Genomic DNA, 18,508 nt, shown 5'->3' with positions numbered 1-18,508 from the left:
CACAAGCATCTGAAAGAATTCCATATTGTCTGCTCCACCATGAAACCACCAGATGTCCAGGAGGATCACATATTTCTGAAGGTCTTTCCTCATTCTTTAGAGGGAGTGGCAAATGACTGGCTATATTACCTTGCTCCAAGGTCCATCACGAGCTGGGATGACCTCAAGAGAGTATTCTTAGAAAAACAATTTCCCTGCTTCCAGGACCACAGCCATCAGAAAAGATATTTCAGGCATTAGACAACTCAGTTGAGAGAGCCTATATGAATACTGGGAGAGATTTAAAAAATTATGTGTTAGTTGCCCTCACCACCAGATTTCATAGCAACTTCTCCTCCAATATTTTTATGAAGGACTCAGCAACATGGAGAGAAGTATGATAGATGCTGCCAATGGTGGAGCCCTTGGAGACATGACCCCTGCTGAAGCCAAAAATTTAATTGAGAAGATGGCTTCCAACTCCCAGCAATTCAGTGCTAGAAATGATGCTATTGTCATTAGAGGAGTGTATGAAGTAGCCACGAATTCATCTTCATCAGGTGAGACTAGGAAGCTTGAAGGTAAACTAGATGCCTTGGTTAACCTAGTAACCCAACTGGCCATGAATAAAAAATTTGCACCTGTCGCCAGACTCTGTGGTTTATGCTCCTTTGTCGACCACCACACAAACCTTTTCCCTTCTGGGCAACAATCTGAAGCAATTAAACAGCCTGAAGCTTATGCTGCAAACATCTACAATAGACCTCCTCAACCTCAACAACAAAATCAGCCACAACAGAATAACTATGACCTCTCCAGCAACAGGTACAATCCTGGATAGAGGAATCATCCCAACCTTAGATGGTCGAATCCTTCACAACAGCAGCAACAACAATAGCCTTATTTTCAAAATGTTGTTGGCCCAAGCAGACCATACGTTCCTCCACCAATCCAGCAACAACAACAACAACAACAACCCAAGAAACAACAAATAGTTGAGGCCCTTCCGCAACCTTCCCTTGAAGAACTTGTGAGGCAAATGACTATGCAAAACATGCAGTTTCAGCAAGAGACCAGAGCCTCCATTCAGAGCTTAACTAATCAAATGGGACAGTTGGCTACACAGTTAAATCAACAACAATCCCAAAATTTTGATAGATTACCTTCTCAATCTGTCCAGAATCCCAAAAATGTGAGTGCCATTACATTGAGGTCAGGAAAGCAGTGTCAAGGACCTCAAAAGGTAGCATCTTCCTCATCCGCCAATGAACCTGCCTAACCTCACTCTACTCTAGAAAAAGATGATGACAAAAATTTAAAGAGTAAGTTACCTAACAATTTCTATGCAGGTGAATCTAAAGAGAAGCAGCATATCCCTCTTCCATTCCCTCCAAGAGCAATTTCCAACAAAAAAAATGGAAGAGGCAGAGAAGGAGATCTTGGAAACATTTAGGAAAGTAGAGGTAAACATACCTCTGCTGGATGCAATAAAGCAAATTCCAAGATATGCTAAATTCTTGAAGGAGTTGTGCACTAATAAGCGGAAGCTTAAAGGAAGTGAAAGAATTAGTATGGGCAGAAATGTCTCCGCATTGATTGGTAAATTTGTTCCCCAAATCCCTGAAAAATGTAAAGATCCAGGTACATTCAGAATACCTTGTATTATAGGGAACAATAAGTTTGACAATGCCATGCTAGATTTAGGAGCTTCTGTTAGTGTTATGCCTATGTCTATTTTTAATTCTCTATCTCTAGGTCCTTTGCAGTCAACTGATGTGGTAATTCATTTAGCTAATAGAAGTGTTGCCTATCCTGCTGGTTTCATAGAGGATGTCTTAGTTAGAGTTGGTGAGCTGATTTTCCCTGTTGATTTTTATATTTTAAATATGGAGGAGGGATTTTCTAAAGGATTAGTTCCCATCATTCTAGGCAGACCTTTTATGAAAACTGCTAGAACTAACATAGATGTATATGCAGGCACACTATCTATGGAGTTTGGTGATATAACTGTTCATTTTAATATTCTTGATGCTATGAAACACCCATCTGAAGATCTTTCTGTATTTCGCGTTGAAATAATTAACCATATTGTTGATGAATACACGACTCTTCATTCTAATCTGCATGCCTGTCACTCTTCATGCATTGAATCTGAATTTGTACTTGATCATAAGTCTGAATTTGATGCTGAAAGTGAATCTGAATTTGATATTGATTCCATGTTTGCTGATGTTTTACCTCTTGAGATTGATTTTATAAAGTCAGATAGAACTAACCATGTTTCAGGAAGTACACATACCTCTTACTTTCTTTATGAGGTACAGGCTGAGAAACCATCTCTTTCTACCACTATCCATCCATCCACACCAGAATTGAAACCTCTGCCATCAAATTTAAAATATGCTCACTTGGATGATAGCAAAAGTTTTCCAGTAAGTATATCTGCATCCCTTGTTGATGAGCAAGAGGAGAAGTTGTTATCAGTTCTCAAGAAGCATAAGAAGGCTATAGGCTGGACCCTGGCGGACATTCCTGGTATTAGCCCATCTGCATGTATGCATCGAATAAATTTAGAAGATGGGGCTAAACTAGTAAGATAGCCACAGAGAAGACTCAACCCGGTGATTCTTGATGTAGTGAAGAAGGAAGTAACCAAGCTTTTGCAAGCTGGAATCATTTATCCTATCTCCAACAGCCAATGGGTGAGTCCCATCCAGGTAGTTCCAAAGAAAACCGGCCTCACCGTGATAAAAAATGAGAAGGAGGAGCTGATTCCTACTCGGGTGCAGAACAGTTGGAGAGTATGCATCGACCAGGAAACAGTAGTTAGATCTTTTCTTATCTTATCTTATCTAGATATTATTTAGATTTGATCTCGTCTAGATATTATTTCATCTAGATCTTATCTTATCTAGATTTGATTTCATTTTACTTATGGGCTTGGATTTAAAACAGATTTGTAAGCTTTGGGGCTGAAAAACCATATAACAGCACCAAGGTTCTAGTTTAGCTCTCTATTTTCTCTCTCTCTTCTATTTTTTGTTTTTAGTTTTAGTCTCTCTTCTCTTTCTCTTTTATTTTTGTTTTTAACAATTCCAGTTCAAACTTTTAGTTTTATAAAAAAAAAATTGTTCTCTATTTGATTAATGGAAGGCTAAGTCTGCTACGTTGTTTTCTCTTGAGGATCAAGCACAGTTCTCTTTGAGGTTCTATTATTACTGTTAAATTCTGTTCAGTTTTTCCTCTTCACTAATTACTCTGAATTTGTTGCTATTAATTCATGCATGCTTAGTGCTTAATTAATTGTCTCTGCGCTTAATTTACGTTCATGCTTAATGATCGTTTATGAGTAATTGGTCTGTGTGATGCTTAATCACATAATGAATGCTTTATGTTAAATTTCGCTTAGTAATTTAATTTAGGGTTGGATTAAGTGGTTGAACTGATAAAGGATAAATTCTCGCAACCTAGGATAAGAGACTTGCTTGTGAATCAAGGGGAAGCAACGTATTTTAATTCTGATAATATCTAATTCAGTTTTACTCGCTGTTTAATTTACAAAAGCAAACAACCCCACCCCCCCCCCCCCAATTTGTTACTATTTTCAACTATCTGCTATGAACATTTGGTGTATCATTGCTCGTTGGGAAACGACCTAGGATCACTTCCTAGTTACTACATTTTAATATTTATTTGATTCGGGTACGGCCTCGATCACCCTCCAATGTGTTAAGACAAAGTTCTCAGGCAGTTAGTCCCTTGAAACATTGTGAAGGGGAAACAAAAGATATCTTAGGCTGTTAGTCCTTTGAAATCTTTTGTTTAAGGGAAAGGGAAGAATCAAAAGAATTCTCAAACTGTGTCGTTTTGAATTCTTTGACAAGGGAGAAGGGAGACACAAAAGAATTAAGGCGGTTAGTCCTTCGTTCTTTTGGAAAAGGGAGAAGCAAGACACAAAAAGAATTCAGGCGGTTAGTCCTTGGCGAATTCTTTTTGGCAAAGGGAGAAGAGAAAGAAAAAGATGAATAGCACACTTTTGGTTTTCAAGGTTTGGAAACCAGAAAACTTTAGAAAGTTTTTTGCAAAGGAAGAAGAAGAAGAAGAAGTTCAAGAAGATGTTCAAAGAGATTCAAATGTTGTAAAATAATATGTAGAAAAGTTGTTTGTAAAGGTTGTCGAAGATTGTAAGTGTTCTTCAAATTCAAATCAAGGTATTGCTTTTATAGACTTGAAGAGTCAGGTCAAGAAAACCATTGGAAGAGTTATAACCTTTAGAAAAACCTGAAAATCATTGGAAGAGTTACATCTTTTGATTTTTGTTCAAAACTTTTCACTGGTAATCGATTACCAAATCCTTGTAATCGATTACACAAAGCTTTTTATGAAAGGATGTAACTCTTCACAATTGAATTTGAATTCCAACGTTCAGATGCACTGGTAATCAATTACCAATATCTTGTAATCGATTACACCATTTTGAAATCAAACTTTGCCACTAGTAATTGATTACAGGAAACTGGTAATCGATTACTGGAGAGTAAAAACTCTTTTGAAAAACAAAACTATGCTATGTTTGTTTTCTGAAAAAATCTTTTCAATACTTCCCTTGTGAAGTCTTCTTGATTTCTTCTCTTGGAACTTGAATTCATCTTTTCTTGAATCTTGAAATCAAACTTCTCTTGATTCTTGAATTTGTTCTTGATTTAATCTTGAAATCATTCTTTGGGCTTTTTGTCAACATCTTTGTCATTATCAAAACTTCTTGAATCAACTTGATTCATCATCATGAAGCTTGCTTCTACAGCGAGCCTTATTGAGAAACCAAACGTCTCTCTTGCTCGCTTAGCACAGCGGTCCGCTAAGCGAGAGGATCGAAAAACTGCTTAAGTGAGTGTAACAACAGTTACACTCACATTTGCCAGATTCTGCAAACTTCTTCTCTGCACTCTCTCTCTCCAATAATTTACACATTTTGCATTTGTGCTTTTTCTTCGCATTGTCTACTTCCAATCTTAAAGCATTACCCATCCAAGTTAGTTCCTTGATTCTTTTTCTCTTTTTCATGTCTTAACTTTAGGGTAGAAAACTTCAACTGTAGCTTTAGATTTTTAGGGTTTTTATGTTTTGTTAGATTTAGTTTAAGATTAGGGCTATGTAAGCTTGTATACTGAATTGAGTATGGCGCACACATTGCAAGTCTAATATGCCATTTAGAGGCTTGAAAAGTGCGAGAAAATGAGTTGTGTTTTCTGCGTTTTCTGGAAAACGCGATGAACTCGCTAAACGCGCTTACCGCGCTAAGCGAGTTCATTTTTTGAGGATGAACACTCATCCTCTTGTTGAACTACCTATGGCTAAGCGAGGCTGAATCGCTAAGCCCAAGTAACTTAAATCAATTTTTTTGTTGATGGCCGCGCGCTAAGCCAAGCTTTCCTGGGCCAAGCGCGATTGGTTGCGGCATCCTCTGAGCTAAGTGAGCTTCGCCAACACTTAGTAGAATTTTTGAAGAGTTGTTGCCGCTAAGCGCAACCTTCAAGGAGCTTAGTGCAAATCCTTGTAGCACATGTTGTGACATCCTAGAATTTCTACCCGGAATTTTGTAAGCGTTACATTTTAAATTCTACTAAGTGTATTATTCAGTGTATATATGTATATTCTTGGTAGAAGTATGTACATTGGGAGAGAAATACACGGGTTAGACTAATTAGCGAAGAGTAATCCATAACTGGACAGTTATAGATTAATCCTCAATTAATTAGTCTAAAAATTATCGTTTTGCGTGCAATTTAAAATTTAACAAAATCAACCTCTGAACCACTCTCAGGGTCTCATTCCGAGCGTTTTGATATATATATTGCCTACTTTCGAAAACAGGCCCCGACGAGTGCAGAGAAACGCAAGGAACTGGTACCAGAGAGGCGGCACGCAAACCGAGGTAGGATTTTAGCATCCAAAAGGTCAAAATTTTTCTCCTTTGTGGCTGAGTATGAAGTCAAATCAAGGGGAAAAGGTGGGCCCTTTTTGCTCCACTTAAAATGGGACATGTGGCATTGCTTTTAGAAAAAGAAAAGAAAATCAATTTTTTTTATAAAAAGCCAAACTCTTCTCTCTCTTCATTCAGCAAAATTCAGAAGCTTTTCTCCCTCTTTCCATGGGACTTTTCTTCTTCCTTCTTCTCCACCATTGTTGTCCGTTGAAGCTCCAAAATCCCTCCTCATTTCTACTCCAAATTGCAAGGAGAAGCCATTTTCGGAGTCTTGGAGCACACCTCTACATTGTGGGACTTCGAATTTCAGGTATGGGTAGACTTCTTCTCACATGAAATTCGTGGGTGTTGGGTTTTTGGGAGTTATGATGGGTAGTTTTACTAGGTTATTGCCTTAGAGTAATTATTTGTGAAGGAATTTGTTGAAATCATGCTAAACTTGACATGTTTGATGTGAGCCAAATTACCCATTCTGATTTAGGGTTTTATGATGATGCTTTGTGATATATGAATGCTGAAAATGTTGATAGAAAACTGGTAGAGATGATGGGAAGAGTTAACTTAGGGTTAAATGTGAGAATGGTAGTGATGTGAGTGGAAAAGTGTGAGATTTTGAGGGTTTGAAAAGCCAAATTTGGGGTTAGTGGAAATTGGAGTCTAAAGTGAGTTGATTCTAGTTTAAAATGTCAATTAGGACTTGTAGGAAAGCTTGGGCAAAGCAAATGAGAAAAATGAGTGACAAATGTGAAAGAGTAGAGCCATTTCTAGGGTAAATTGGGTGTTGAGAGGTCAAATTTTGAATGGGTGGGGTTTTCACCTTAAAACCAGTTTGAGCAAGTCTAAATCAATGTTATAGACTTGATTGAGATGAGAGTTTACCCCAAAATTACCCAATTCTCATTTTCACTTCTCAAACCTTGAAAATTCACTAAATTGATGGGTTTTGGATACCTAGATTTTGATTTACCTTGATATGAAGTTTGTTTTTGGTTTAAATATGATTTATACATGATTTAGGACTCGTAGGATCAAATTTGAGCAAAATTGGATGTGGGCAAGATGGATTTCAAAATCTGCCATATTATGCAGAAAAATGTTGTCCAATTGTGCAGCAAACTTGACCAAATGTGCAGAAAAATGCTTGTGCAGCACTAGTCACGGGAAAGGTAGTACATATCGTGTTCTAGATGTTTTCTAGCAAATCCCAACGGTCAAAATGTAGATTTATGTACTAGGAACCTCCAGTAAAATTTTCAAGTTGATCCAATGGTTAACAAATCAGAACGAAGAGAATGTTACTAGGGTATATGAGTAAGGAAAGTTGTGGAATTTGAATGAGTTTAGGGCAGAGTTTTCTGCCTCTACTCTGTTTTCTTGGTTTAGGGTAGTTTCATGAGGATTGGAATTGAATTGTTTGGATATTGTGAAAGCTTGGAGGGGTTGATGGGGACCCGGTGCTGAGAGGAACGAGGATAAGGGCTACGTAGGAGTGCGTGAGCTCAAGTTAAAGGTGGGCAACTGGGGATGGTATGCTTGTGTCTGACTTGTGGAAATGAGAGAGTTGATTTGAGCCATTGCCCGATCGCCACCTAGTACCACATATGATGGGTGCCCCATAATCCACTAAGCTTGATGTGAGAAAGCGTGGAAGAGTCAATCTTCCTACTTTTGTTTGTTGACCACAGAGTGGTACCTGGAGATATGTCGCAGGGGTCAGGAGACCTTGGGGACGTCAGGTGGGGTGCTATTGCCCAAAACCAAGCTTGACTAATCCCGACCCAACCCGGGCATAGTCAGTCAATGAGAACCTGTGACGTACCTAAGTAGGCGAGCCCTGGCAGTCAACCAATAAAAGAACAAAGTCCACAAAGCAAGGAGGCTTGTGTGGCGGCTGGCCAGCTATGTATCTTGGGTGGTATCTGGAAATTAGCCTCTGGTAATCGATTACCATTCGTGGGTAATCGATTACAGGGCTTAAAAATGGAGACAGGTTGTTAAATGGCATCGATTACCAAGGGTGTGTAATCGATTACATAGAGTGATAGGGCACTGGTAATCGATTACCAGCTGGGTGTAATCGATTACACAGGGTGATAGGGCACTGGTAATCGATTACCACTTATGTGTAATCGATTACACAGTGTAATTTTTAGTTTCCAATATGAAAAGGCTGTGTAATTCGTTTTTAGGCACTAGTAATCGATTACATACTTTGATAATCGATTACCAGAGAGGAAATCCCTTGAGAAAGACATTTTGACTATGCGTAGCCGTTATGGGATGCATTGTATTGTTACCTGTAGTTAGATTTCTTGTGAAAGAGTCTACCCTCTTTCTTTTATCTCTTGTAGATCACGATGTCAGCGTAGTTGATCCATGATCGCATGGTGATGGAGTGCCTAGAAGGTGTTTGGGAGACCCTCGAAGGCAATGAGAGGTGCCGATTCCGTGGCACAATTTGACTCACTGCTACTTCATTAGTACATCCGGAGGAACCCGCACGCACACTTTAGCAGCCTGTGGAGTGGATACTACCTACACCTACTCCATATCGACTAGTGGAGCCAGTTCAAGTGATAGAGGTGTCATCCTCTGAAGAGGACCCAGAGGAGTTACCTCCTGAACCTGTTGTGGATGCTCTTGACTTCCCAGAGGATGATGAGGACCCACTCCTTGATGTTGATTCTCCAGAGGATATTATGTCAGCATCTGAGGCAGACTCTACAGAGGAGAGCGGCCCTGGAGGGACAGCGAATAGTGATGACTCTTCATCATAGCAGACGACTCGTTTCACTAGGCGTACATACTTTTTGTGGGTGGGTGTATCTAGTTCAGACTGCTAGGTTTACTCTTTTAATTTTTGGGTGGGTAGACCTATTGTATAGAAATTTTGATGGTTGTATATATTGTGGCTGAAGCCACCACAGTTATTACCTTTGCTCTGGATGTCACTATGTTATTTTGCAAACTCCCATGTTTTGGACAGTTTTAGATGATAAATATAATTATGTTTAATCTTGTTATTTGAAAAGGAAGTGTTGACAAACTTTATTTGAAAAGAGTTTACCGACCGCATCTTATTATTTTTCACGTGACGACCTAAAATGATGGCTGGTATATTTTTGAAAGAGCAAAATAGTTTAGAGGTTATGAGTGATCAGAAAGAAATGAATCCGAATAGAGTTGTGAACTGGCCATTCAGGACTCTATAGTGATAATTTTCCTTCTGAATTTAATTACCGTGAAATGAATAACAGTGCGAAAAAAAAGAGAAAAAGAGAAAAAAAAATTTCCCATGGTTTCTGCTATTTAATTTATTATTATTAAACCAGTCATTACTTAGGGACGTCACACATGTTCAGCTTAGCGGGTGCTTTTCCGCTAAGCTAATTTTGCAGAATCTAAAAATTCTACAACTTTCGCTAAGCGGCTCCTAGTGTCGCTAAGCGGTAGTGTTTTTTTTACAAAGGCCAGCTAAGCGGACCATGAGTGCCTTTTTTAGTTTTATTTTTCAGTTTTTAAAGTTTGAATAACTTGTGTTCTGATCAGTTGTTTGATTCCTTTGTCTGTAGATGTCTTCCAGGAAAAGAAAAAGCATCGGTTCAAGGCCCACTACTCAATATGATACAAGAAGATTCCACTCTTTTGAGGCTTAGACCAGATACACTGACAATGTGTTGGGAAGACACATATTAGCTGAGAGGAAAATGGATATCTATCACACAGAGCTGGATGAATTCAAAGGCGAGCTAGAGAGGCGTAACTTTCACAAGCACCTCACCAACTTAGCTGATAGTAGCATTGACCTTGCGTTGGTGAAGGAGTTCTACGCCAACCTCTACAGTCTCGAGGGACCTTCACCTAAACAAGTCAGAATTCGGGGCCACTTAATAAGGATTGATGCAGACAGCCTCAATGCTTTTCTAGAAACACCTGTGGTGCTTGCTGAGGGTGAATCTTTGCCCGCCTACTCATGATACCGCAAGATGCCTACTGACATTAGAGAAATTGAGGCTACACTGTGCATACCCGGCTGAGGGTTTATTCTAAATGCTGAAGGTCACCCGGGGAAGATCCTCAAAAAAGATCTAACCACCCTTGCTCAGGTCTGGAGTGTTCTATCCTACTCCAACCTGGCTCCGACCTCCCACACATCAGATCTGACTGTGGATCGAGCTAGGTTAATCTTTGGCCTAGTTACTCAACTGGACATGAATGTCAAAGCCCTCATTTCTGGGCAGATTACTTCTATGGCCCAGTCTAACTCCTCTAGACTCAGATTTCCTATTCTTATCACAGCTTTATGTAGGACCAGAGGAGTTGCCTTCGATAGTCTTATCTTTGCTTGTTTGAGCCCGGTCATTAATTTGGCCTACATAAGGAAGAATTGTTGGAACCCTGATGATCCAACAGTTATTATTAGGGGGGCCAGAAGACCAAGGGCAAGGCCAGCTGAGACTCCTTCTACATCAACAGCTCCTCATCCAGCTTCTACATCAGCAACTCCTCTTCTAGCTCGTTTGACAGCAGCTCCTTCTACCCTACCTCCTATAGATTTTCAACATTTCAAAGCCATGCTTCAAAGCATACATCAGGGGAAAATTATTTTGCTCCAAAGTCTCCAGCTGGTAGCACCTCCAAACTCCATCCCTACAGTAGAGCAATTTAATGAATGGGTAGCCTGGCCAGGGACTTAGCCCCCTCCTCACAGGGACGACGAGGATCCCGCCGCTCAAGTACGACATCAGCCAGCGGATGAGTCATCAGAGTCTTCCACTCCTGAGCCCTTGATCTGGAAGAGGAGGGTAGTTGTAACTCAGGAAGTCGCAGCCACTCCTGAAAAGTCTCCTGAGGCCACTCTAGAGCCTCCGGCACCAGTGGCAGATACCACTTCTTCACAGCAGGCAGCAGATCCTTCAACGCTTGAAGATCAAACCACCCCAGTCCTATCTCCAAACACCTCTCCTGTAGCTACTCCTGTACTTCATTTGTCGGAAGAGGAGGAGGGCCAGACACAGGAAACCCAAGACCAATCACAGGATTTTTAAATCCTTGTTGATTATTTTTTTATGCTTTTTGAATTATTAGTATAACTTTGATGTTAGTACATTAGTTACTTTTCTACTAGTTTTATTTATGAGTAAATAGTTGCTCATCTTAAAGCATCTGGAATAGTTTAACTTAACTTTTGATGGTATGGCAATGAAGTAGTTTATTTCTTTTGTGAAAATGGTTGTATGCCTTGTTTTAAATTGAATGCATGCTTATGATGAAATGTGTGTTTCCTTTCATGAATTTGAGCAAATGTGCATGTTGAACAAAGAAAGAACAAGAGTGTGAACTTGCAATTAGAATTGTTAGTCAGTAGACAGATTGATTGTGAAAGAAAAGCTTGAACCAAAAACCGGTGAGAGTGTGACCTTACTCTGTGAGTGAACGACTAACTGTGAGTAATGATCTTTGCATGAATCTCGAAATTTTAGAATAAAATGTATAAATGAGGACATGATGAAGGCCATGATTGTACATACACAAGCTCTTTTGACCAAACAACTTACCTTAAATGATAATTGCATCCTTTGCTCCCTTTTTGAGTTGAATGATATTGTCAAAAATTTGAACCCTGAACTTTAAATGATTATCTCCTAATACCTTGTTTAGATTCTAGGAGAGCATATGGTTCAAGGTAAATTTACTCTAAATTTGGGGGAGAAAAGTTTAAAAAAATGAAAAGAAAAAGGTTAAGCATCAGCACACACAACAAATAAGTTGTATGTTAAAAAAAATAAAGAGAAAATAAGTTGTGTTGTTTCAATAAGGTCAAAAGCAACTTAAGAAAAGGGAATAGTGAGAAGGCTATTTGTACAAAACAAGAAAAGATCATTGGGATTAGTCTAGTACTTGTGCTCTCTTAGAATCTAAACCTTTGAATCCTAGAAAAACCAATGAATTTTTGTAGCCAAACCTCACTACAAGCCTGAGAAAGTCCTTCTGATTCTATTTATACATTTCTGACTTGATGGCATGAGATGAAATGCAAAGATTGGACCTCCTGTTAGTTGTTATCAATGAATAGCCTAAACACTTGTGCTTGAGTGAAACAGTAGCCGTGAGACTGTGGTTTGAGATACTTTCCTTGATATTTGTCTTATGATTAACTTCATCTAACTGTATAGTTCACATTTTGTTCTCCTATTTGTCTAGCTGCATATTCTGTAAAAACAAGTGATAAGTATACATTGCTTCATCTTTCTCATCATGCAATCAATAAATTTTGATGCATACACCTTTGTACATAAACACTGCATGTTTACCACTTGAGGATAAGTGAGTTGTTCACTTTTTCTCGAGGACAAGCAAAACTGTAAATTTGGGGGAGTTGTTAGTCGATGAATATGCCTAACTTTTGTGTATAAAACCTGTGTATATTGTATCAAACTTTCCCAATTTATGGTTGTTTTGTAATACTATATGTACTTTTTGTTAAATATAGGTAATAGATGATTTATACTTTTTTTGTGCGTTTAATAATCAATTTCTCTCAATTTCAGGTTAAATAGGCAACTTTGGCAAAGTGCTGTTTTTCACTCTTTCGCTACGCCAAGCTGCTGGCTTAGCGAGAATTCGCTAAGCGTAACCTTCAGTGGCTAAGCGCGAGGAAGAATCCAAAAGAAGATGAGCTGTCAAGTTTGCTAAGCGCACCGCTCCAAGTCAACAAGCACATCGCTTCAGCTCATCCGCTAAGCGAAATAAGCGCGCTAAGCGATCCAGATCTGCGGCACGAGCATGAACAAGGCCACCTATTTAAGCCTGAAATCAGATTTGCAAAAGGAGTTTGGACATTTCTTGAGAAGCTCTGCATGCACGAAGGTTCTAGAGAGAGAAAGGTCCAAGTTCCAAAGAGTTCTGAGAGATTTTGCTGTGTGAAGATCTACAGAGATGCGAGTTCGAAGCGAAAGCCGTTCTGAGAGCTTGAGATGAGTTTGTGAGTGATTGTGAGATCCTAGAGGTGAAGGAGACATCATCACCACTTGTGTTTTTGTAGCCTTTCATCTTGTTCTTCTCTTTGTTGTAAAGGAGGTTTCCGGACTATGGAAAGCTAAATCCTCTGTTGGATCTTCCCTGTAGGTACCTGATGTAAATATATTTCTATCTATGTAACGATGTTTTGTGTGTTCTCTGTGCTATCTACTTTTCATTCCAGTGTGCTTTTACCTTGATCACGTAGATGCGTGCTTTGTTAGGGTCATTCAACAATGGGAACTAGTCTGACTCTAAAGTCCTTGATAGTACGAGACTAAGTTGTTGTGCTATCACGAGGGATCGGGGTACAAGAATTTAGTTGTGTATGTGTGTCTTAATGTGGTCTTGGTTGAGTTTAGTCTTACAAGAGGAATCTGCGGACGAGGCTTGATCAGGACTAGGCTAGGCTATCATGAGGAATCAGGGTCTAGCAGTCAGGAGACAACATAGGAACGCATGAGCATTGTTAAATAGAGAACATCCTTTTTAGCATCAGGAACCTATAGGAAGACCAACATATTCTCTACTTGTTTTTACACAGTATTTCTCTTGCGTGATTTTCTTTCTTAGATAGTTTAAATACCTGTTCATAACCACAGTCATATTTTCATACCAGCCGCCTATTTATCGAAATAGCTTGCCAGATAACACAAGTTCCCCGAGAGTTCGATACTCGGTTCTTACCGTTTTATACTACTTGTGCTATCCGGTACACTTGCCAGAAGCCGAACATATTGTTGGCCATGTTGGAATCCAAAAAATCCTCTTGCATTAAAATTGTTTCTAGGTTGATTTCCCATGTAATTGACTTCATGAGTGGTTTATTCTTCAATAGGGATACAGCATCCAGATTCATGAGCTCCCCCCAAGATGGTACATCTTGCAACCTGCAAAACAGAAGCATGTGAAGTATGTGTAGAATGAATTTGAGTTGGCAACTTACTTAGTGTTTTAGTCAATGCCTCAAGTTTCTTAGACAACAACTTATTTTGTGCCTACAATGCATCTTGGGAGGTTAGCTCCAATAAACTCCTTTTAGTAGGAATGTGGTCTCTATCTCTCAAAATAGCAATGTCACTTGCAGCCATATTTTCAATGAGATCCATGGCTTCTTCAGGGGTCTTCAATTTGATTTTCCCACCTACAGAAGCGTCCAATAGCTGCTTGGACTGCGGTATTAACCCATCTATAAAAATGTTGAGCTGTATCGATTCTGAGAATCCATGAGTGGGAGTCTTTCTCAATAAACCACAAAATCTTTCCAAGGCCTCACTCAAAGATTCATCGGGAAATTGGTGAAAAGAAAAGATGGTGGCTTTGCCTTTTGCAGTCTTAGACTCAGGAAAATATTTCTTTAGAAATTTCTCCACAACTTCATCCCATGTCTTAAGACTGTTACCTTTAAATGAATGAAGCCACCTCTTAGCTTCTCCCGATAAAGAAAATGAAAACAAGCTCAATCGGATTGCATCTTCAGGCACTCCAACCAACCTAATAGTATTGCATATTTCTATGTAAGTAGCTAAGTGTGCATATGGGTCTTCATTTGGTAATCCATGAAACAAATTATTTTGAATCAACTGAATCAATGATGGTGGATATGTAATGGTTTGGGCTTGAACTTCTGGTAGTGCAATGCTGGTGAAAAATTGTGGCACATTAGAACTTGAATAATCTTCTAGGGTGACTCTTCTTGGCTCTTTAGCCATGATGTGGTCTTCGATAGGATCTAAATGAGAATTTCCTGCAATAGGAAAACTAGAAGATGCCTCAAAAGATTGAGGTTCTTCCTCTAGAATTGCTGCTGCTTCTAAATCCTATAAAAAAATTATAATTCTCTCTTGATTACGTCTTCTACAAGTGGCGTTAATCTCCAAATCAATGGGGATCAAATCACCTGCAGTAGATCTTCTTTGCATACAAGAGAATAGAACAACAGTTATCCAGTTCAAAAGAATAATGAATGTGCTATAACTACTATGTTAGTCAAAAGAATCAATAAATCGAAGAAAGCAAAAATAAAGCAATGCTGCAAAATTGAACTAAACTCTACTAAGAGCTTAGTTCCCCGGCAACGGCGCCATAAATACTTTGTTGACTCCCCATTGCAGTTACTTTTTGCTCAATTATGTTTCAAGAGAATTTCAATGGGGGTTTACCGGAAAGCGCACTGGATCGTCAAGTATTTAAAAATTAAAACGGATGAATCTGAGTATCAAACACAGGGAACTAATGTTAGCCTGAGTTAAGTTCAAAATGAAGCATTGTTGAGAGAACATGTATGATTGATAATTTCTAACAGAATTTAAACTAAACCTTTATGCTAAAAACAATAAAATGTAAGGTAAGTAAAAGTGACAACAGTAGGTAGAAATGTTGGGTCTTTCTAACAAACAAGCTGATGCATATAAATATATTTCTCTAATCAATCATGCTCTTGTGTTCTATGTTATAGCCTAAATTACTAAACCTTGATCCCTCGTCAGACCGAATCATTCCAAGCTTCGTCTTCAGATCCCTCTTATTGGACTACGCCCAATTTAGACGGCCCTCTTAGGTTTAGACTAACTTAAACTGAGTTTCGTTCGCAGATCCCTCTTGTAAGACTAGACTCAACTTAAGCAGCTTACGAAAGTTTAGCCTAATTTAGCCTAAGCTTCGTCCGCAAATCCCTCTTGTAAGACTAGACCTAGACTAAACATCATTATTGTAACAACATAATTAAAACCAAAACTTAATCCGCAGATCCCTCTTGTAAGACTAAGTTTCGATCCTACTTCAATCAAGTTCTAAGGCAACAATACATTTCCCAATGCTAAAGTCACTTAACTATGCACACAAATGGATGATCAGACCAAAAGCATACAAACATTAAGCATTGAAGGAAGCATTGAACACAGAAAACATAACCAATTAGATATTAAGTATTTACATCAATTGTTCATTAGAAATCTCCAACTTGGGTGTTTAGCCAGCCATTACAAAGAAACCCTAACCTAGGCTTCAATGCACAAGCTGCTCTTCTTGCTACTTCTAGGGCTCTTTTCCCGAAATAGGCACTTTGGAATAGTGTGCACAAGTCTGAGCAAAAGAATGTCAAAAGTCTGTGCCCTAATTCTGCACAGAGCAGGCTTTAAATAGGCTCTGAAATCGCGACGTTGCGCTTAGTGCCAACCTCGCACTTAGCTCGAGTAAGTGGGTTTGGGCTTAGCGTTAGTCTTGCATTGAGCCTGGCTGATGATACCTGCTGCACTTAGCACACTGATCTCGCGCTTAGCGCGCGGCCTTGATCCTGATGCTCTGCCAGATTCTCTTTCACGGTAAGTGCGCTGAAGCTGGGCCTAGCGGTGGATGCGCGCTTAGCCCAACTGCTACTTTTTGCACTTCAAAACTTAGCCTCTTTTTCACCTAAAAATGCACATATTTCATCATTAAATCCAATGGAAATATTCTGGAGACAACTTTAACCATAAAACAAGATTTATTTACAAGATTACTCCAAAATAACCATAAATTGGGGAACTATACAAGTTTTGGAAAATGATTTCTATACAAAAGTTAGTCGTATAAGGTGACTAACAAGAGCTCCTTCGGGACGCATGCCAATGGACATGCCATGGCCAAGAAGATTCTGAGAGCGGGCTATTACTAGCTCACCATGGAAAACAACTGTTGCATCCATGTGAGGAAATGCCACAAGTGTTAGGCATTTGCGGACAATGTCAATGCTCCGCCCATGCCTTTGAACGTATTGGCAGCGCCCTGGCCCTTCTCTATCTGGGGTATAGATGTGATCGAAGCCATAGAACCCAAGGCGTCAAACGGACATCACTTCATCTTGGTCGCCATTGACTACTTCACCAAATGGGTTGAAACATCCTCGTATGCCAGCGTGATGAGGAGCGTGGTGGTTAGATTCATTAAGAAGAGATAATCTATCGATATGGGTTGCCCAGGAAGATTATCACAGACAATGCCACCAACCTGAATAACAAGATGATGAAGGAAATGTGTGGGGATTTCAAAATCCAAAACCACAATTCCACGCCTTATAGGCCCAAGATGAATGGGGCAGTTGAGGCGACAAACAAGAACATCAAGAAGATCATTCAGAAGATGACGGTGTCATACAAGGATTGGCACAAGGTGCTCCCTTTCGCGCTACATGGTTATCGAACCTCGGTACGCACATCAACTAGGGCAACCCCATTTTCATTGGTGTACGGAATGGAAGTTGTACTGCCGTTTGAAGTAGAGGTCCCCTCTTTAAGGATTCTGGCAGAGTCCGGGTTGAAAGAGTCGGAGTGGGCCCAAGCGCACTTTGATAAGCTCAATCTTATAGAAGGTAAGAGGTTGGCAGCCATGAGCCATGGGCATTTGTATCAAAGACGGGTGAAGAATGTTTTTGACAAGAAGGTACGCCTGTGCAAGTTCAATGAAGGGGATCTTGTCTTGAAGAAAGTATCCCAAGCCCGAATATTTGATAGGGGGGAAGTGGGCTCCAAACTACAAAGGACCATTTGTCATGAAGAAAGCGTTCTCAGGAGGAGCACTGGTGCTTTCCAGCATGGACGATGAAGAGTTGCCTTCACTCGTGAACGCCGATATCGTCAAACGATATTATGCTTAGCACTTGGGGCAGCTGGGGGAGTCAATGCATGATTGTACTCTAAGGCTCCCCAAAGATTCCCAATCCTTTGTAAACTGTGATCGCAACATTTAATAAACATCGGATTGATGGTTTGCATTTCGACTCTTGTGTTGTGTCTGCTTTTGCTTTAGAATACATACCCTCATTTTAAATCCCGAGCCATCTCGCTCGATCTATGGGGGTGCCGCCAGCGTTTAAGTAAAATTGAACATAATAAACATTTGTTTAAATTGTTACACTTGAACTGCCTAATCATGAGCATGCATGCATATGCATTTTTGTCATCCTGTGAGCCGGAGGGTAAGTGAAGATTTGGTCGATACCACGTTGAGTTCAAAACAAAGGTAAGCAAAGGTAGGTGATGGCACAGTTTCATATTTTACTACGGGATGCCATTTCCTTTATTTAGGAACTTAGGGGCAAGTACGAGCAGGTGCTAGGCCCGCGAACGATCAACTATCATCCAAGTGTCCGGCTCAAGACGTTAAAAAACCTCTACTGGGAGACAGCCTAGTACCTTTTTAATTTTTGTTTTTTAGTTATTCGTCTATTTTCTTAAGTTATAGTTGAATATGCCTAGTTTGTTCGCAATCCTAGGAATTAAAATAAACAAGCACAAACCAGGAGTCAAAATTTTGCAAAGAAGTTTTTTTAAAAAAATGATCAGTTTAGCTCGCCTGGGCAAGCACCCCTGCACCAAAAAAACGCAGCACCTAGGGGAACCACGAGTTTGCAGCCCTAAGTCTCCATTTTGGCACTTTTGCTTCCATTTTTGGTACTCTTACTCACTCCGTACAAGTAAGCACACTATCCTTTGTCTCTTTGGCTCGCCATTGTGCATTTTGATGCTTTATTTGCTCATTCTTGCA

General features: G+C 39.6%; 1 non-coding gene across 1 annotated transcript; it reads right to left on the bottom strand.

Moving 5' to 3' along the window:
• Positions 1 to 211: 211 nt before the first annotated feature.
• On the bottom strand, positions 212 to 318 carry LOC114420810. Its single transcript, XR_003668443.1, has one exon. It is a non-coding gene; the product is annotated as a small nucleolar RNA R71 (small nucleolar RNA).
• Positions 319 to 18,508: the final 18,190 nt, after the last annotated feature.

The sequence above is a fragment of the Glycine soja genome, chromosome 7 (assembly GCF_004193775.1).
Source record: "Glycine soja cultivar W05 chromosome 7, ASM419377v2, whole genome shotgun sequence".
NCBI classification, from domain to species: Eukaryota; Viridiplantae; Streptophyta; class Magnoliopsida; order Fabales; family Fabaceae; genus Glycine; species Glycine soja.
The sequence above is the reverse complement of the archived record's forward strand: the minus strand, read 5'-3'. Positions and strand labels throughout refer to the sequence as shown.